The sequence below is a fragment of the Nyctereutes procyonoides genome, unplaced genomic scaffold, assembly GCF_905146905.1.
Source record: "Nyctereutes procyonoides isolate TBG_1078 unplaced genomic scaffold, NYPRO_anot_genome, whole genome shotgun sequence".
Lineage (NCBI taxonomy): Eukaryota > Metazoa > Chordata > Mammalia > Carnivora > Canidae > Nyctereutes > Nyctereutes procyonoides.
In genome coordinates this window covers 4819203-4841149 of record NW_026575040.1, presented here as the reverse complement: position 1 = coordinate 4841149, position 21947 = coordinate 4819203, and the positions used below count along the sequence as shown (strand labels likewise).

Here is a 21947-nt window from a genome sequence, read left to right as displayed (position 1 = left end):
TTATTATATGGGACCATCCAAGTGAATCCTTAGCCAATGGTATGTGGGCAGGAGTGATGTACATCCCTTTAGGCTGAACCAATAAGAGCCCCTTAAAAATGGGAGGAGGGACTGTTTTTCCTTGTCTGCTAGAAAATGGAAAAGTTCCAGGGAAAAGGTCTAAGGTCCTATGGGATACAGAGCCACTAGATGGAAGAACCTTGAGTCCCTAGACCACATGGAGAAGAGTGCTCACCATCACCTCATCCCCATCCATCTACATTGGACGGTAATATAAATAAAAAATAAAATTTTATTGTGTTGAGTCACTGATTTTTGAGTCATTTAACAATAGCAGTTAACCTACCAGGGCTAACTTATTATTTAAAAATTTTTCCGGGATGCCTGGGTGGCTCAGCGGTTGAGCATCTGCCTTCGGCGCAGGTCGTGATCCAGGGATCCTAGGATTGAGTCCTGCATCAGGCTCCCTGCAAGGAGCCTGCTTCTCCCTCTGCCTGTGTCTCTGCCTCTCTCTGTCTCATGAATAAATAAATAAATATTTTTAATTTTTTTTCCAAAAAAAAATTTTTTAATGTTTTCTAAACTTCCCCATAAAAGAGTTCCTCAATATCCAATCCAACAATAAGTATTATTGGTCTGCCTTTAAAATATACCTGAAATGGGGATCCCTGGGTGGCACAGAGGTTTAGCGCCTGCCTTTGGCCCAGGGTGCGATCCTGGAGACCCGGGATCGAGTCCCACGTCGGGCTCCTGGTGCATGGAGCCTGCTTCTCCCTCTGCCTGTGTCTCTGCCTCTCTCTCTGTGTGACTATCATAAAAAATTAAATAAATAAATAAATAAATAAATAAATAAATAAATAAATAAAAACACCTGAAATCTAATCATTTGCCATTCCATATCTATCATTGCTCCACTAGTCTATTTTATAGTCAACAGGGCGGGGAGGGGGTGTGGGTGACATCCTTTTTAAAGACAGATCATGTTACCCTCTTATCAAAGACTTCAATGGTTCTCCATAACATAGTTAAATAAAATTATAACCTCTTACTGTGGCCTAACTTCATCTTTCCCTCACTCCACTCCATTCCACCCTCACTGGTCTTTTTCTGAATTTAAGTTTATTCCTGCTTTAGGACCTTTACACTTCCTTCCTATCCCCTCTACCTGGACCTTCTTTCATTCACTGAGGTCTCTGCTCAAATGCCAACTCCTCAGAGAGGATTTTTTTTACTACCCTATCTAAAATAACCCTCTTTCCTCACTCTATTCTCCTTATCCTGATTTATTTTTAATCAGGGAAACTGATACACTACTTAGAATTATATTACTATTTATTTGGGTTTTTAATCTACTGGAAGACTTCCCCACTAAAAGGTAAAAGACTTGTCTTTTTTTTTTCATCATAGGTATCCACAGCTAAAAAAAAAAAAAAAATTTGTTGAAATAAACAAATTCACATATGCAGTAATTCATGTATTTCAGAAATCATTTTTATTACTTAAGGCATTTTATTAACAGCTTTTTCCCCCCTTTTCCTACTTTCTCATCTATTTTCTTCTTTGACTTCCTGTAAGAGCTGTTTTCAACAAGAATTTGACAATGTCTGGCTTTAAAAATGAGCAAATGGGGACACCTGGCTAGCTCAATTGATAAAGCATGCAATACTTGACCTTGGGGTGTTAGTTCGAGCCCCATGTTGGGTGTAGAGATTACTTAAAAACAAAATCTTTAAAAAAAATAATAAAAAATTAAAATGAGCAAGTAATCAAACTTCTTTCCTAAGCAGTTAATCAACTGTTGCTGATACAGTGCCTAACAATATATATGGAAGATGGCTCTTAAGAAAAGAGGTTTTGGGGCAGCCCTGGTGGCTCAGCAGTTTAGCGCCACCTTTGGCCCAGGGCGTGATCCTGGGGACCCGGGATCGAGTCCCGCGTCAGGCTCCCTGCCTGGGGCCTGCTTCTCCCTCTGCCTGTGTCTGTGTCTCTACCACCCTCTCTCTGTGTCTCTCATGAATAAATAAATAAAATCTTAAAAAAAAAAAGAAAAGAAAAGAGGATATCCAAATGGCCAATAAAGAAATGAAAAATAATTCAACATCTGTGGATTAGCCTATTGTTCAAAAATATCCACTACATATCCTCAAGTCCAATAGAGTATACCTCCTCATCCCTTGAACTGGGCTAAACAAGAGGATTTAATTTAGAGAGTGGGAGGTCAACAGACATGATGTAAACAAGGTCTCAAAGTATGCTTGCCCAGTTAGCTATGCTTTCTTGCATTTGTGCCACCACTATGAGAACATGCATTTTCTAGCCTATTAGTCCCAGTAGGAAGATGAGATATATAAACAGAGCTTTGCCAGCTGACCCACAAAATCATGACCAACGAATAAATACTTATTGTTGTACACCACTGGCAATTTTCAAGTTGTTTGTTTAGCAGTATTAGTTGACAAATACATTATCATTAGTCATCTGAGAAATGCAAATCAAAATCACAATATGGGGGCGCCTATGTGGCTCAGTCAGGTAAGCATCTGCCTTCCACTCAGATCATGATTCCAGAGTCCTGGAATGGAGCCAGATCATCCTGCTCCAGCTCCAGAGCTGAGGCTCTGGCTCCTGGCTCCTGGCTCTTTGCTCAGCTGGGAGTCTCCTTCTCCCTCTGCCCTTCCCCCTGTTCATAGTTGCTCGCTCTCTCTCTGAAATAAACAAAATCTTAGAAAGAATAATAATTTTTTAAAAAATCACAATGGGAAACTACCAAACCTCCACCAAAATGACCTATGTCCACTAAAGCTATATAGGAGAATGTTCATTGCCGCTTAATTCATAAAATAGCCAAAAAATAAAAACATTCAAAATTGCATCAACAATAAAATTAATAAATGGAATAGAGCATTAAAAAAGAACAAATTGCTGATATACACAACATAAATATCAGTGACATAATGCTGAGTGAAAAAAGCCAAAGAGATATTAACTAAGTTATCCAATTTATATGAAGTTCACAGACAAAATAAATCTATGGTTATAAACCTCAGAAGCCTGGTTCCCTGTAGAGAGAGAGAGAGGCAGAGCACAAAATGAAGCCTAGTGGAATTTTATAAACAGTCCTTATCTTAATCTGAGTGGTGGATAAGCAGGTATATACATAATTTTTAAACTGTTAAAAGGGATCCCTGGGTGGCGCAGCGGTTTGGCGCCTGCCTTTGGCCCAGGGCGCGATCCTGGAGACCCGGGATTGAGTCCCACGTCAGGCTCCCGGTGCATGGAGCCTGCTTCTTCCTCTGCCTGTGTCTCTGCCTCTCTCTCTCTCTCTCTCTCTCTCTCTCTCTCTCTCTCTCTCTGTGACTATCATAAATAAATAAAAATAAAAATAAATAAATAAAATAAAAAAATAAACTGTTAAAAGTGAGGGCATGCACTTTACTGTATACCTCAATTTTTAAAAAAAAAGAAAAATTTTAGCATAACTAATGAGATTGGTTATTTGAAGCTAAAGTGGTATTCCGAGTTATAAATATTATTAGTCCAGTATTACAATTACTACTGTATAACTTAAGAATGTCTCAAAATTATACTTTACAATAAATACCTGGGTAAAGTATATAAGCATCTAGTTTAAATATTAACCCAAAGATTATTATATCCAAGGATTATGTAATCCTTGGATTATATTAACAGTTTCCAAATACACTGACCATTTGCCATTCCACCGGAACACCATGGGGAGACTAAACTACAACCAAAACATGAATCTTAAACAATTTAAAATCTCTACAAGACAGATCTCTAGGTTTTTTAATACACCAATATAATATGGATGGTGTAATTATGACATTTCTGTGCTTTTAATCCACTTAATTTATTAAAATTCCAGAAGCTTCAAAATGTTTACTCATTCTAATAAAAATCTTCAAAGGCTACAAAAATTTTTTATATTGTTTTACGCAACAAATTTTCTACTCTGCAGAAAAACCTCACAAGTTTACTCATAATTATTGTACAATGCAAAGTTTGACAGAAGAATCCTACAATTCTTTAGACTTCTTAATGAAAATACAAAAATTCTATCTGTAATTAGAAAAAAAGCTATACATGATACTTTCTAGGTCATTTATTGAGATTTCATTTTACTAGCTCAATGATATTTGTCTACAAGACTATCAAATTACCCTTCCACAGTCCTTACAGAAAGAAAACTGTACTTCAAACAGCTTTCTCCCTAGGCTCTCAATCTCTAAATAATTAATGTATTAAGTGAACACATTTAATGGTTCCTATAAGCTCCAGAACGTGCTACATCTCAGCAGCATTTCACTTCTTTTAAGTCGGTGACATTTTCATTCACAGCTTTAAGAAATATAATTCTTCTGGGGAGTCTGGGTGGCTCAATCATTTGAGTGTCTACCTTCATTCAGCTCAGGTCTTGGTCCCAGGTTCTAGGATGGAGCCCCAGACCAGGGTCCCTGCTCTGCAGGGAGGCCCGCTTCTCCCTCTGCCTATGTCTCTGCCTCTTTGTGTTTCTCATGAATAAATAAATAAAATCTTAAAAAAAAAAAAAAAAGAAACCAGGCCCCAATTTCATACCCAATATACCACACTTAACACAAATAAGAAACATGATGATGACAATAACAATAGCAACACACTCATTTAACTCTACTATGTGTTTAAATCATTTAACCCTCATAACAATCCTAGTCAAATGTATATTATGATGCTTATTTTACAAATCAAGAAACCAAAGCATATGGAGATTGCCACTTGTGTCAGGTTATAGGCCAGTTAAATGGCAAAGCCAAGATTTGGACCTCAGTGGTCTAGCCCTAGAATTCAGATTCCTAAACATTATGCTACTTTGCCTTTCATAAACTGCTTCATGTTATAGATGATACAGTACATGTCATATTTCTTCTATGAAATCATAAGCTTTTATAGAGCAGAGATCAAATCTTCTGACCCCACTACAGCTCAAGAGAAGTTTTCTTTAGCATAGGAACTGGTAAATAATAAAGGGAAACTAGGAGGCAAAATGGAGTCCAAAGGAAGGCTTCATTGCAATAATGATGTCTAAACTTAATCTTGCCACTGAACTCCAAAACTATATCAACTGTTTAGTCCACCTTTGCCAGTCTCCACTACTAGTCCATATCTTGTTGAAACAGAGGTGTTTTTTTTTTTTTTAAGAGGTAGGGAAGGAGCAGAGGGAGAGGAAGACAGAGAATCTCAAGCAGGCACCACACCCATCACAGAGTCCAAAGTAGGGCTCTATCTCACAACCCTGACATCATGACCTGAGCCGAAATCAAGGGTCACACGCTTAACTGACAGAGCCACCCAGATGCTCCTTAAACAGAGTATTTATTTGTCTTTACATATGCAACACAATGTTCGGTACCTAGCAGAAACTCAAAAAATGTGAAACTCTATTACAAAGGGTTTTACCTCAAGATAGCCACTATCAATAGAATCAATAAAAGAGATTCATAAGCAATTATATAATTTGTGATAAACCAATTATCAAGCTGTTGAAGTAGAAGAGAGAGCTGGGAAAAATAGTGATAAGACAGCAGAAACACGCAAGACAATAGGAACATTTATTATTTATACCCAGCAGTAAACATAAGAACAAAGCAAAGAGACTTCTTTTTCTTAATTTACACATTCATAAATTTTTATTCCTTCAGTTATTTCAAGATAATCTTCTTTTGAGCACTTCTTCCATTAACTTTCAATAAGAATCTGAGACTTGGGGAGTTCATCTATGGGTTGATCCACTCACAAACTTCATAAATGTCCACATATTTTCAAGTACTGTTGACAAGATAGATATATGCTCAATGACTGTAAAATATAAAAAGTCCATCAAAATCCTGAGACTCCACAACACTTTCCACATTCTTAAGCCTGAGCAACAAGAATTCAGCACTTATTTAGAAGCATGGCCTAGGAGTATCTTTCAACTCTACTACTTTGTTTATGGAATACCTTTCCATGATATGACATCTTTCAAGTACTTAATGGCTTTTCAGATATGCACACTCTTAATCATTTGAATAGTTTTACAGGTATACTTTAAACTCAGATTTGAATCCTCCATATGAATGATTATGAGGGACTTTTCAGAGTCATGTAAGCAGGAGATCCTTCCGACAGATTATCTCTTCTTGTCCACTTTGGAAGATGTCCCACAGACTTTCTTTATCCCTACTACATTTTTTATTTGTCCTGTTTTTCTACTCTTTACCAATAATCCTAATAAATTAACAACTGCTCAATTTCTCCATTCCAGATAATTTAATCAATGTTCCAAAACTCTTCATCAATTCAGCATTCTGAGGACAAACAAAACAAAACAAAACAAAACACCAAGGAAACAAATGAACAAAATAACTTTGGATAGCCATAAGGTCTTTTTCTATAAAGAGCCATATAATAATTATTTTAGGCTTTATGGGTCACATAAAGCCTCTGTCACATATTCGGGGTTTCTGTTTATTTGTTTTACTCTCTTAAATGTTTAAAAATGTAAAAAACCATTTTTAGCTCTCAGACAGAAGAAAAACAGGCCACCTGCCAGATTTGGCCGGTGGACAGCAGTTCGTCTATCATTATACTAGAGGGCTTACATATGCTATTTTAGTTATCGGTGGCACACAGTGAAGCCTCAGGGAGGTGGTGAGAAACCTGTATAAAATGAAGGAGCCAACTATGATAACATATTCAGGCTAAGAGGAATAGATAATGCCAAATGTCTAAATCAGAAACAAATTTGGCATGGCTGAGGAACAGAAAGGAGGTTACTGTGGCTAAAACAAAGTATTCTAAGAGGAAAATGGTGAAACAGATGTGGTCAGGGGTGAAAAGGGGTTGGATCGTACCTCACAGTCTGGAATTTTATTCTAATTGTAATAGTCTCTGGATGTTATTTTATTTTGTTGCTTATATAGAGAGAATAATTTTACTGATTTATGTTTTTAAAAGGTTACTCCAGTTGCTTGAAAGAGAATGGATTATTATGTTTAATAGAGTAGTAATAGTGGGGATAGAAAGAAGTGGATAGATGGGGTATATATTCTGCACTCACTGATGGATTAAATGTGGGTGCAAACACAACGCTTAGGTTTACCTGACTGAAAGCAACTAGGTAAATAGTTGTTCTATTTATTAAAATGAGAAAGCTAGAGGAACATCTGGGTGGCTCAGCGTCCGCCTTTGGCTCAGGACATGATCCCGTGATCCAGGATCGAGTCCCACATCAGACTCCCTCCGAGGAGCCTGCTTCTCCCTCTGCCTGTGTCCCTGCGCCTCTCTCTCTGTGACTCTCATGAATAAATAAATAAAATATTTTTAAAATAAAATAACAAAAGGAAAAAGCTAGAGAAAAACAGGTTTGTTCATGTTCACTGATATTGTTTTTGTTGTTGGGGGGATATGATCCAGTATGTCTTTGGCCATGTTAAATCTAGAATATTTACAGGATATGCAAGTGAAAATATTGTGTATGCAACTGGGTATACAAGTCTGGAAAAAAATGAGGAAAGGGCTAGAGATAAGGCACATCTGATAACCATCAGCATACAGATGACATTTTAGGCAATCTGACTAGATGAACTCACATACAAAGAGACTGTAGGTAGAGAAAAAGAGCTATGACCAAGCTAGTATGGATCACCAATGTTTAGTGGTCTACCAGAAAAAGAAATGGGAGTCAAAGTAGAGCAACTAATAAAAACACACAGTAATAATAGCAGTAGTACTAGAAATAATAGTAATAATGGTAAACCCTTAGAATACTTAATATGTGCCAAACTATTCATTCAAGTCATTCAATCTTAGAACAATTTTGTGGAGCTAAGCTGCACTATTCCATTATTTTCAAATACAGAAACTGAAGAAAAGAGGATAAACACCCTGCTTTAGACAGCACATCTCAGCAGAGGAAAACCATCAGACAAATAAAGGCTCATGAAAGAAAAGTATTTCAAAAAATGGCAAATGAAAAAAAAAGGCAAATGAAGTCAGACAAGGATAGAGAAATTTCTTATGGATCTGAAACCATGGAAATCATTTGTGACCATTTCTGTATCTGATTTTTGTTTATAGCTAGTTGAGTCTAGGCATGTACCCTAATCTCCTCATGGGGTTAGTGTGAGAGATAAATAAGTTATTACTGAGTGTTCCATTACCTACCTATAAACACACATCTCATCTTTCCTATTATTAATCATTCATGGGTAGTGATCTATTTTTGTAGTATCATCCTCTAATAATACAAGTGTTTAAGACACTGTGGAGATACAGGGCAGCCCCGGTGGCTCAGCGGTTTAGCGCCGCCTTCAGCCCGGGGTGTGATCCTGGAGACCCGGGATGGAATCCCACATCAGGTTCCCTGCATGGAGCCTGCTTCTCCCTCCTCCTGTGTCTCTGCCTCCCTCTCTCTCTCTCTCTCTCTCATGAATAAATTAAATCTTAAAAAAAAGACATTGTGGAGATACAGCAAACCATTTGTTCCCAGAAATTAAACCTCAGCCACTACTAACCACCCAATAAGTGACCTTCCACTGAATTTGTATTTACCTCTAAAGAGGTACTTATATCAAGATCAACAACTTGCAACATTTGCCTGAGACACTAAAAATTATGCAAGTGGCTCTTGTAACTAGGATGAATCAGAAAGTGTACCTACCTCAACCAACTACCACTGCAGTAAGGGTCCACTGAACATGAAAAAATCATAGCCGGGACACTGGGTAGCTCAGCAGTTGAGCATCTGCCCTTGGCGAAGGTGTGATCCTGGCGTCCCAGGATCAAGTCCAACATAGGGCTCCCTCCATGGAGCCTGCTTCTCCCTCTGCCTGTGTCTCTGCCTCTCTGTGTGTCTCTCACGAATAAATAAATAAACTCTTTTAAAAAAAAAAAAGTCATAGCCAAGTAATACATCTGGCTACAGCCATTAGATTTAAGCGTACCCCCACTCTAGTAAATTTATTCCACAGAGCCAACATATCACATTTACTCATATCTCAAAGGGAACCTAAATTATCAATGACAGTCTCATAAAAATATTTAAAAAGAAATTTAGATTAGGAAAAGTCACAGAGGGACACCTGGGTAGCTCAGCAGTTGAGCATCTGTCTTCGGCTCAAGGCACAATCCTGGGGTTCCAGGACCAAGTCCCACATTAGGCTCCTTGAGGGGAGCCTGCTTCTCCCTCTGCCTCTCTCTGTGTGTCTCTCCTAAATAAATAAATAAAATCTTTAAAAAAAAAAAAGGAAATGCCACAGAAACCATGTGTTTGATTGAAACAAATATATAAACTAAAGCTGGGATTAGATGTTTAACAATAGTTCACCAAGGTGGACACCCCTGGGTGGCTAAGTCGGTTAAGCATCTGCCTTTGGCTCAGGTTACAATACCAGGGTCCTAAGATGGATCCCTATGTCGGGCTCCCTGCTCAGAGGGGAGTCTGCTTCTCTCTCTCCCTCTGCCCCTACCCCCCCTCTCCTCATGCTTGCTCTCTTGTGGTCTCTCAAATAAATAAAACCTTTAAAAAAAATAGTTCACCAACGCATTGATTTTTATAGCAAAAGCTCCCTAGGTAACTAAAAAAATAAATAAACAAACAAAAAGTAAACAACAACAAACTAGCACTGATATACAGTAATCTTCCTCAATTTGGAGAACTTTTTTTTTTTTTTGAGAACTTTTACAGATCGAATTGAGGTACCTACTAACAGAAACCAACTAACAGGAAATGCCAACAATGACAATATATAAATTTGATATCACAGACTGCTAAAATTAAAAGCCTCTCCAAAAAGTTATGCAAAGGATAGCCAAAAGCAAAGTAAGCTGTGTGACAAGATATTTAACTTGCAATACTATTCACTGGCATTTAACAAAAACTTACCCTTACATCACCTGCCCTTTACTCATAAAAGCTGAAATCCAAAATTAATGAAAATTTAGATATGACCTGACATTCCTGTGCTATAATAAAAAATTAAGCATGCTCTAAATAGTTTGTCATCTTCATTAGAAATGAGAAGGAAAGCAAAGCATAAGGCACACAGACATACCAATAAACGTGTTAATGCTATTAAATAATAGAATACCACCTTTTCAATCTGTACAAATGAAGAAAACAAATACAATTTTTAACTAATTTTTAATTCAAATTCAAAACATTTTCTAAATCTTTAAGAATAAATAGCCTTGGCATAAATTAACATTGAACTTAGATCTTTATCTGTAAATATTTCCATACTTACAAGAAATTTTAAATCACTCAACTGTGACTGGGCAAGGAACAAGTACTATTTGCTGATTTCTGTTTATCTATAATTCTATCCCTACAATGATTATGAAAGTATTTCCATTGCACCCTCCTCTTTCACTACTTACCTGACTCCTAGATAACCCCTCCAAAAAAAAAACCACAAAAACCTAGTATAGAGTCTGACACCCTGATACTATAATAGTGAAGTTATAAAACATTAAACAGCATCCATTATTTCCATATGCAAAGAATGATGTAAAATATGCTATCATGACATAAATAAACTAATAATGTACCAATCCATTTTTTTCTAATGTACCAATCCATTAGAACCATCACCCTTATAGTCTTCCACTATGGCTTTCTCTAGACAATATTTAGCTTCTATTCTGTTCTGTTTGGATTTATACTACTATTATGGACTAAATTGTATTCCCCTAAAATTCCTATGTTGAAGCTGCAACCTCCGTGTGTGGCTATATTTGGAGATAGGATGTTTAAAGAGGTAATTAGGGTTAAATGAAATCATCAGACCCAAATCCAATAAGACGGTGTCCTTATTTAGGGGCACCTGGGTGGCTCACTTGGTTAAGTGTCTACCTTTGGCTCAGGTCATGATCCCAGTATCCTGGGATCAAGCCTCACATCAGGCTCTCTGCTCAGTGGGGAGCCTGTTTCTTCCTCTCCCTGCCATTCTACCCATTGTTCTCTCTCCCTCCATCAAATTATTAAATAAAATCTTAAAAAAAAAAAAAAAAAGACTGGTGGGACGCCTGGGTGGCTCAGTTATTGAGTGTGTGCCTTCAGTTCAGGTCATGATCCTGGGGTCCTGGCAATGAGTCCCACATTGGGCTCATGAATAAATAAAATCTTAAAAAAAAAAAAAGACTAGTATCCTTATAAAAAAAAGACAGACAGACCAAAGATGCACATGCATAAAGAAAAGTCCATGTGTGTGAGGAAAAAGGTGGCCATCTGCAAGCCTAAGAGAGACCTCAGGGAAACCAAAACTGCCAACACCTTGATTTTGGACTTTCAGCCTCCAGAGCTATGTATGAGAAAATAAGTTTCTGTTATTTAAGTCCCCCAGTCTGTGGTATTTTGTTATGGCAGCCCTATCAAACTAACACAGCTCTACAGCAGTCTTTGGTACACAATTACTAATATACCATAACTTGACACTGTGTTATAATGAACTTTATAGTATACTAACTCTAGTTTTCTGCCATTGCCTAAGAAATACAAGCCCCCCCCCATTGTGCCTAATATATGTATGGCTTTCTTTCTCCATCAGAGCTTAAAATATTATATCCAAGTTCCTTTCTCTTCTACCTCCTCAACTGTGATCATTTCTGATTTCTACTCTTATTTACCATAGTCAGACATCTGCTTTCTAACACACTATCAAATATGTAATCTGACATATTTGCCACTTGCCACTCTGACACCTTCTCTCCTCTTCCTTCCCCCCGCCCCCCCAGCCCTTTACCTTCTGCTTCACATATACTTCTCAGTCTTAGCACTACTATATCAGGCATTCAGAAGCATTACCAACCAATGAGAGCACTTTTGGCCTATTAAGAAAACAATAACATGCTGCTTTCTATTATTCATCTTATTGCTCATGCAGCTGTTCTTCGAGTTGGGAAAATTCAATGTTTAACTCTATGTAGTTTATTAAAATGAAAAACTCTGCTCTTCAAATGCTATCTAAAAAGAGTCCAGCTTTGTTGATTTCCATCAATAAAACATGTGCCAAGAGTTGACTTTTCTTCTTACATTAATAGGCCTGTGCTCATTTATCCAGTTATCCAGTCTCCCTTCTCTGACCAATGATGTGCATTTCTACAAAGCAATAGCATTCCAAAAATAGGAGTATGTTCAAAGAAGAGAGTATCCCTTACCAACTCACTCAAGAAAAATGCCTAAAATGTTGTTCTCATTAGACTACGACACTGAACAACTAAGTTAATGGTTCAAAATACTCATCAAATATTACCGTACTGCCTCAGTAGGAGGCAACACGTTATGGAAAAACGTATCATTTTTATTCCTTCAATATCTTTATTTTACCAATACAATATTGCCAGACCACTTACTGAAAAGTTTAATCTTAAAAGTTTTCTTGGGTTTTGATTCTTCTAAAAAGGTGTCTTCATTCACTATGTGCCAAAAACTATATAGTGCCTATGACTTTAAGTGGGATTCTAAACCATCTTATCTCTACTTTGTTATGCTGTGAGATAACAATGCTAAAGTAATAACTTACGAAGAATAAGTATTAATAAGAAATTATTAGTTTTAGGTAAAATAGAAGTGCAAGTTAATCATTATTTTACTGCATAGCAATTAGATATATGGCAAGTCACAAAATACTTATCGGTACACCAGTAAAATCTCAACTACCCTGAAATTTTGAGAAGTCATTCTAGAAATCCAACTTTTCCAACGAACTGGAATTTCAGCTCTTTAAGGATCCACAACGTATGTCTAACTTTATATCTTTTTAAGCAGAGTATACTGAATATAATTTACATATTTAAGAATCTGTAATCTTGCAGTAAATGTCAATATTTATATGATAGTGGTATTCACAGAAACTACTGATCTACTTAAGCAAGATTCTCTGTCCCTATCTCAGTATCACCAGATTGGCTTACTTTTAGTTTATAGAAAAGCTTTTCATGCTGTCAGCCTAACAACCTACAAGTGCCCCTCTGTTCTCATTGCTTTTTCTAATCCATGTGTCCTTAGAAACCAAATACTTACTTGAATTGTCTAAAATAAGACTAACCTCTAAATGAAAGCCTAAGGAATCCTCATACAAGTACAGAAATGTTAACTATACATTTTCATAAAATTTCCACTAACCATTTAGAGACTTTTCCTTTATTGCAACATAATTTTATGGAGAAAATATGGGCTTTACACTCAACAGAGGGGTTCAGGTCCCACTTTCAGCACTTACTAGATGTAGTCCTACGTAGATAATAAACTACCCTCCCTAAAAGTTTGCATACTTGTTAAAAGAAATCACCATCATCACCTCATAGTTGCTATGAAGTTAAATGTGACAGTGGATATTAAAATAAAAAATGAAAAAAAACATAAAAATAAAATAAAAAATGAGGGATCCCTGGGTGGCGCAGCGGTTTGGCGCCTGCCTTTGGCCCAGGGCGCGATCCTGGAAACCCGGGATCGAATCCCACGTCGGGCTCCCGGTGCATGGAGCCTGCTTCTCCCTCTGCCTGTGTCTCTGCCTCTCTCTCTCTCTCTCTCTATCATAAATAAAAAATAAATAAATAAATAAATAAAATAAAAAATGACTCTTATACAAAGTAAGTGCACAATTAAAAGGTCTATTTTCATCTTTGACTCACGTAACATGGCAAATCTGCTCAACTTTATCACCTCTTATACAGTCAACAAAATTTTCCATTTATTTTTTTCAACATTCTTAAGCTCTCTAGTATCTATATATGTGGTGATAGTTTCTCCTACCAAACAGCTTGTTAATATTTTATGCCTTTCTTTTCCTCTGTAACTGAGACTTCTGCATGGCCCAAGGAGCTGAGATCCTTAGGACTGTAGGGAACATTTGGGGAGGGGGGAGGTATGGGGTAACATGGGAAAGAATGTGTAATCCTAAGTGCTCACACTCTAGATCATGAGTAAACTTTCTAAAGTCAAAGTCCCTGTCTGCTGCCTACTAGCAATATAACTTTGGGGCAAACTAGTCTACCTCTCTGAAACTTAATTTCTTCATATTCAAAAAACAGTATCAATCTCCAATAATACGGCCAATTTTTTTAAACAAAACACTGAGATTTTAAAAACTAAATAAAATAGAAAATATATATTCTGAAAAATATCAAAAAGCTGACAAGATAGTATGAAGTCATAAGGCCAAAACATAAGAAATTCAGGAATTCAGAGAGGAAAACAAAGCACTGAAGCCAAGTTAGCTCCTAACTAAAGCCAAATTTCAGCTTTGACTATCTCAGGCTCATAAAGATAGAAGCCAAGCCCAGGGCCCAACCTAGGTAGTAAAACTGACAGGAGACCCTAGACCATACAACTGGAACCATAAAATCAATGAAAGAAAAATTGTTCCGGACAGCCCGGATGGCTCAGCGGTTTAGCACCGACTTCAGCGCAGGGCTTGATCCTGGAGACCTGGGATCGAGTCCCACATCAGGCTCCCTGCATGGAGCCTGCCTCTCCCTCTGCCTGTGCCTGTGCCTCTCTGTGTCTCTCTCATGAAGAAATGGATAAAATCTTTACAAAAAAAAAAGGAAAAGAAAAGAAAAACTGTTCCATTCTAAACCATCCCCCAAAAACTGTAAGGAAAGTTGTGCTGGCACTGAACTGTAAAGGAAATGGAGAAAGGAAAGTTCCTGTCAAATTAGAACTTCTTCAGTAAAGGGACAGAACTAAGTACTTTAAGCTCTGGAGGCCAGAGATTTCTGCTGCAATTACTCAACTCTTTTGTTGTAGCTTGGAAATGGTGACAGACCATATGGAAACAGAGGAGCACGCTGCATTCCAATAACTTTATAGACAATGAAATCTGAGCTTCACAGAATTTTCACATGTCACAAAATACTCTTTTTTTCCCCATTTAAAATCTAAAAACCTGGGATGCCTGGGTGGCTCAGCAGTTTGGCACCTGCCTTTGGCTCAGGGCATGATCTTAGAGACCCAGGATCAAATCCCACATGGGCTCCCGGCATGGAGCCTGCTTCTTTCTCAGCCTGCGTCTCTGCCTCTCCATCTCTCATGAATAAATAAATAAAATCTTTAAAAATAAACAAATAGCCTTTCACGAAGATGGCGCCGAAGGCGAAGAAGGAAGCCCCTGCCCCTCCCAAAGCCGAAGCCAAAGCAAAGGCTTTGAAAGCTAAGAAAGCGGTGCTGAAAGGCGTGCACAGTCACAAAAAAAAGAAGATCCGCACGTCACCTACATTCCGAGGACCCAAGACCCTGCGTCTCAGAAGGCAGCCCAAATATCCTCGAAAGAGCGCCCCCAGGAGAAACAAGCTTGATCACTATGCCATCATCAAGTTCCCCTTAACTACTGAGTCAGCCATGAAGAAAACAGAAGACAACAACACACTTGTGTTCATTGTGGATGTCAAGGCCAATAAGCACCAGATCAAACAGGCTGTGAAGAAGCTCTATGACATTGATGTGGCCAAGGTCAACACCTTGATCAGGCCTGATGGAGAGAAGAAAGCATATGTTCAACTGGCTCCTTACTATGATGCTTTGGATGTTGCCAACAAAATTGGGATCATCTAAACTGAGTCCAGCCGGCTATAAATCTAAATATAAATTTTTTCACCATAAAAAAAATAAAAATAAAAATAAACAAATAAATAAAATCTAAAAACCATTCTTAGCTAGTAACCTCACAAAAACAGATGGCACAGAGCAGTCTGCCTTGCACTGTAATCACAAGACACCACCATCACCTAAGCTATCACTCTCCCATATACATAGATCTGTGGCTCTAATGCACATCACATGATGACAACACAAAACAGGTTACAGGCATTTACAAGTACATGCTTGTGCAAATGTCACAAATAATATCCCAAGAAAAGGCATTTCTGGACCAACTACAAAGAAAACAAAACACTATGAATGAGAGCAAGCAAACAAAGATTAGAAAAAGATCTACAAAAATGTCAGATATTGGAAATAATCATACGCAAAACATAAAATAGCTGCTTACTAATGTTTAACACAATAAACAAGCCTGAAAATATTTGAAGGTAACAAAAATCATAAAAAATGACTTGGAAGATTTGGGAAACAACTTCTAAAATTATAAAACACAACTGAAACTAAAAATAAAATGGAACAGTGAAGAATTATCCATAATGAAAGAAAAAATATGAAAAAAACAAGATCAAAAAATGCTAAGAAAGGGACCCTTGGGTGGCGCAGCGGTTTGGCGCCTGCCTTTGGCCCAGGGCGCGATCCTGGAGACCCAGGATCGAATCCCACGTCGGGCTCCCGGTGCTTGGAGCCTGCTTCTCCCTCTGCCTGTGTCTCTGCCCTATGTCTCTGTCTCTCTCTCTCTGTGTGTGTGACTATCATAAATAAAAATAAATTTAAAAAAATGTTAAGAAAAAGAGAAAAATTAAGATATGTAAATTGGAGTTCTAGAAAAGAGTACTGAAATCATAACATCACATTCTTTGAAAACAACTAGAAATCAGTAATAAAAAGATGACTAGGAGTAACAAACAAATGGCATCTTTCACACCAACTTACATCCCATTCCTTTTACAATGCAATATTCACACTCTTCCCTATGTTTTCTCCCCGTTGAACTTGGATGAACCTTTTTAACTATCTCCACCAACAAAATGCAATAAAGTGCAGCTGTATGACTTCTGAGGTTAGGTCATAAACAGCAATATGGCTTCTACCTAGCATTTTCTTCCTCAAGAATTCCAAAAGTCATACCAGAACACTTTAAAAGCTCCATGGAAAAATCCACATGGAAAGGAACTGAGGCAGAACTGCCAAGCTGAATGGTTCCTGAATTCCTTACCCACAAAAACTGTAAATGATAATAAGCCACTCCGTATTGGGTCTAACTTGTTATGCCACAATAGATAACTAAAATACAAGGAAATTCTCACAGAGTTGTAAACTTTAAAACATAGTCCTAAACAACACATGTGACAAGTAAATAGAAAATCTTTTGAACTAGACTATAACAAAAATACTTGTGAGATGCAGCTAAAGCAATACTTGACAGGGAAATTTATAACTCTAAGTAAGGCATAACAGAAAAAAAACAAAAATTAAGGAACTGTATTCAAGAAGATAGGGAAAGAATATCAAAATAAATCCAGGACCAGTAAAAGGAAATAAGAGAAATGAGAAATAAAAGAAAATATATCTTAGAAAGGTCCAGGGGCACCTGGGTGGCTCAGTTGGTTAAATGTCTATCTTTGGCTCAGATCATGATATTAGGCTCCTGGGAAAGAGCCCCACATAGGCTCCCTGTTTAGGGGCAAGTCTGCTTCTCTCTCTCCCTGTGCCCCTGCCCCCACAAGCCCCCCACCGCACTCATGCATGCATGCTCGCGTGCACTCTCTCTCTCAAATAAATGAATAAAATCTTTTTAAAAAGACAGAGAGAACGAAAGGTCCAACAAAGCCAAAAATTTGGTATCTGAAAAAATTATACATTGGCAAACTTCTGGCAAGAATGATGAGGGAAGAAAAAGACAAAAAGGATCAGGAATGACAAAGGGGACAAAAACTGTTTTTACACTGGATTATTTAGTGGGGGGGGGGGTTGACACAGTGATTCTAAACTATATATGAAAGTGCAATGGGCCAAAAACAGCCAAGACTCTCCTGAAGAACAAGTGCAATGTGGGAAGACTTGCCTTACCAGGTATCAAAACTTATAAAGCTAGAAGTGGCTAAAACTATGTTACAAGAATAGACAGACTAATAAAACAGAGGAACAAATCCAGAAACATGACTACACAAAGATGGATACTTGATATATGTCAGATGTGGCACTGAAATTAGTGTAGAAAAGATGAACTTTTCAAAATCAATGCTAGGACAATCAAGTATCCATTTGGGGTGGTAACAAATGAAACTGGACTTCACATTATATACAAATCTATTCTAGGTAAAGATGAAATTTTTGAAAGGTTAAAACTTAAAAGCTCTTAGTAGATAATATTGGAGAACATCTTCTTTAATGTAGCTTAAAAGAGTTTCTTAGGAAACTCTTAGGAAAGAGTTTCTTTAAAAGGGTTCAAAAAGCGTTAGCCAACGTTGACAAATTCAACTATTTTAAAACTGAGAAATTCTGTTGATCAACAGGTACCACAGACAGTAAAATAACAAGCCAAAAACATAAGAGACTTGTAAGAGGTACAACTGAAGGACCAGCATCCAAAACACACACAGAATTCCTAAAACTCAGTAAGAAAAGCAGAGACTAATAGAAAAAGATTGGGTAAACAACTTGAACGCACACACCACAGGAAGAAAACTCAAATGACAATGAAGCATGTACAACCTCATTAGTAATTATAGAAATGCAAATTAAAATCATAATCTCAAGATACCATCACATCCTTAAGATCAGTAATACCAAGCATTAAGAATGTAGAGCAATGGGAGGGGGCATCTGGCTGGCTCAGTTGGTGGAGTGCGCAACTCTTGATCTTGGGGTTGGGAGTTTAAGCCCCATGTTGGGTACAAAGATTACTTAACACAAATATTCACTTCACAATTTTCTGTAAACTTCAAGTTTTATTCATCCTCCTACATATATGAATAAAGAGGAAAAGTAACAACTGCATACAATTGCTATGGTAATTTGCTACAATAAAGCAACTTACTTAAATACGGTACCTAGTATGCATTCAAAAACAAAAAGCTAAAAAAAACAAACAAACAAAAACAAAAAGCTACTATAATTATATAATTTTTGTATCTTCTAAAGCTACTTATGATATTCAAATATTTTGTCCAGAAAATGAAACAAATTCAGATGGTAAAACATTTATCATGATGAACACTGCCTAATAGGTCACATATAGAACTGTGGATTTCCTATGTCGTATACCACTCGAAACTAATACAACATTGTATGTCAACTAGCTTCTAAATAAATGAATGAATGAATGAATGAATGAAAGAAACAAATTACTTTCCATCACTGAAATAAAAGACATTTTAGATCTGAATGGCTAGGTCTAACTTCTAATTTCTATTTCACAAGCTCCAAAGCTTGAATTCCTTCTATCCTAACAAGTAACCTTCCTCTCCCTTTAGTATTTCTGATCTCTTACCCTTTATACTCATAGTACACATCTTACACTACAACAGACTGTAAGCAACTGTCACTGAACGCTTGGAATCTTAAAATCTAAGACATTTAAGGCAGGAAAGAGGAAAAAGAAAGGCTAATGTTACAGAGGGGAAAGTTGTGGGGAAAAACCAGTGGGAACAAAACTTGAGTTATCTCTACAAGCAAACACCCAGGACATCAGACCTTTAATTGTAATGCTTTAAGAAGCCAAGCAGCAGAGGGAGAAAAAGCAAGTAAATCATCCATTGTCTGAACAGGTACGATACAATTGAAGCAGATTAACTTTGGTATCAATTACCTAATACTTAGAGGCAAGAAAGTGTACCTATGTTCCAAGATAGATCTACTTCTGAAATTCTCTTACAAAAATAACAAAGCAAAAAAAATAAATAAATAACAAAGCAAAACAAACAACAACAAATATAGGCTCAAAATATAAGCTCTCTGGAAGAAATCAACTCCTCAATTTATTGGGGAAGAAACTTTATTTTTTAATTAATTCAGTCCACAGGTACTATTTATTAACCCAGAAGATTAAGCACAAATATCCAACAGATCCAGACTCATTAATAAAATTATGGTATAACAGCACAGCAGAAATAGTATGCCTCCATGAGAAAGATCTGAATGTACCAATATGGAGTGCTCTCCAGAATATATTAAGTGGAGGGAAAAAAAAAAGGTACAGAACAGCATACGTAGATAGATAAATATACACACCCCTATCTTTGGCATATGAAGGGAGAATACACACATCTTATTTTTATTTTTTTTTTATTTTTTTATTATTTATTTATTTATGATAGTCACACAGAGAGAGAGAGAGAGAGGCAGAGACACAGGCAGAGGGAGAAGCAGGCTCCATGCACCGGGAGCCCAACGTGGGATTCGATCCCGGGTCTCCAAGATCACGCCCTGGGCCAAAGGCAGGCACTAAACCGCTGCGCCACCCAGGGTTCCCCATCTTATTTTTTTTTTTAAAGAAAGATTTTTTTTAATTTTTATTTATTTTATGATAGTCACAGAGAGAGAGGCAGAGACACAGGCAGAGGGAGAAGCAGGCTCCATGCACCGGGAGCCCGATGTGGGATTCGATCCCGGGTCTCCAGGATCGCGCCCTGGGCCAAAGGCAGGCGCCAAACTGCTGCGCCACCCAGGGATCCCCCCATCTTATTTTTAAAAGAAAAAAAAATACTGGAATGACTCACCAGAAACTCACAAAAATGATTACCTTTATGGGAGCAAAAAGGAAACTGAAGAGATGGGGGTGAAAATGAGATTTCTATACATGCCTTTTCATTTGGTTTCTTCTTTTGAACTACATATTTCATATATTCAAAAGATAACATTGAACAAAATAACCCAGGGGAAGCAAACCCTAAAACAAAAAACAAATGGACAACCTAACTACAACATATCAGACTGGTAAGAATCACACTGAGAAAATAATGATTTCAAGTGACTTTTTTAAGATTTTATTTATTTATTCATGAGAGACAGACAGAGAGAGACAGAGAGAGGCAGAGACACAGACAGAGGGAGAAGCAGGCTCCACGCAGGGAGCCCTACGCGGGACTCGATCCTGGGTCTCCAGGATCAAGCCCTGGGCGGAAGGTGGCGCTAAAGTGCTGAGCCACCCGGGCTGCCCCTGGAGTGACTTTTAAATATAGTACTAACAAGAAGTATATCCTTAGTGGGTTATACTCTAAGGACAAAATGAAATACAAAGAAATTTTTTTAAGATTTTATTTTTTTATTTATTCATTCATTCATGAGAGAGGCAGAGACACAGACAGAGGGAGAAGCAGGCTCCAGGCAGGGAGCCGGATGTGGGACTCGATCCGGGGGTCTCCAATATCAGGCCCTGAGCTGAAGGCAGACACTCAACCGCTGAGCCATCAAGGGGTCCCTGTACAAAGAAATTTTAAACTTCCCTAAGTTTATTTTGAAATGACTTTAGGTACATTTTAAATTAATTAATTAAGCATATATATCAATGTTAATAAAAACTAAGATTTTCAATGTAAAAGAGATTAAAACTAAACTTAAAAAAGAGGATTGAAGAGGGCAGCCTGGGTGGCTCAGAGGTTTAGCACCGCCTCAGCACAGGGCGTGATCCTGGAGACCTGGGATCAAGTCATGCATCGGGATCCCTGCATGGAGCCTGCCTCTCCCTCTGTCTGTGTCTCTGCCTCTCTGTGTGTCTCTCATGAATAAATAAATAAATAACCTTAAAAAAAAAAAAAAAGAATGAAAGAAACCCCACAACATTAAATCTGAATTAGAACTATCAATATGGGGCAGGGGCACATGGGTAGCTCAGTGGTTGAGCGTCTGCGTCTGGCGCAGGCCGTGATCCCTCCGCTTCTGCCTGCCCCTCTCTCTCTCTCTCTCTCTCTCTCTCGAATAAATAAATGAAATCTTAAAAAAAAAAAAAAAAAAAAAAAAACAGAATTTTGTATGGTACCAAAGTATCACCCACACAAATTATTGTGCTTGATGATCACAGCAGGAAAAATACACTTCTACAATGGAGAGACTGCAAACATCAACCTTAAACTTCATAACATTTATATCACTAACAGTGATAGTGCGTACCTCTCATGATATAAAACATGAAACATATCACCTATGATGTATTCTTGCCAAAACTTTAACATGCATCCAATCAAGCCCTTAAAATACAACTTCCAGTTTACAAGATAAACAGTGAACAAAGGAACAAGTTAAACAAAAGCAAAAAGAAACAATCAGGTAATTCTAGAAAAGAGGCCACTCTACAAGGAAATGATCT

General features: G+C 37.5%; 1 protein-coding gene across 8 annotated transcripts in view; it reads right to left on the bottom strand.

Annotated features, from left to right (window-relative positions):
* MYO9A (myosin IXA) overlaps positions 1-21947 on the bottom strand; it is a 291269-nt gene that overhangs the window by 260777 nt on the left and 8545 nt on the right. The window contains exon 1 of one of the 8 annotated variants that reach the window (XM_055319696.1): positions 654-786. The exons of the other annotated variants lie outside the window; for them this stretch is intronic. The gene's annotated coding sequence lies outside the window, so the exon portion shown is untranslated. Of the gene's footprint in view, positions 1-653; positions 787-21947 lie in introns of those variants that run through there. 8 annotated transcript variants of the gene reach the window in all.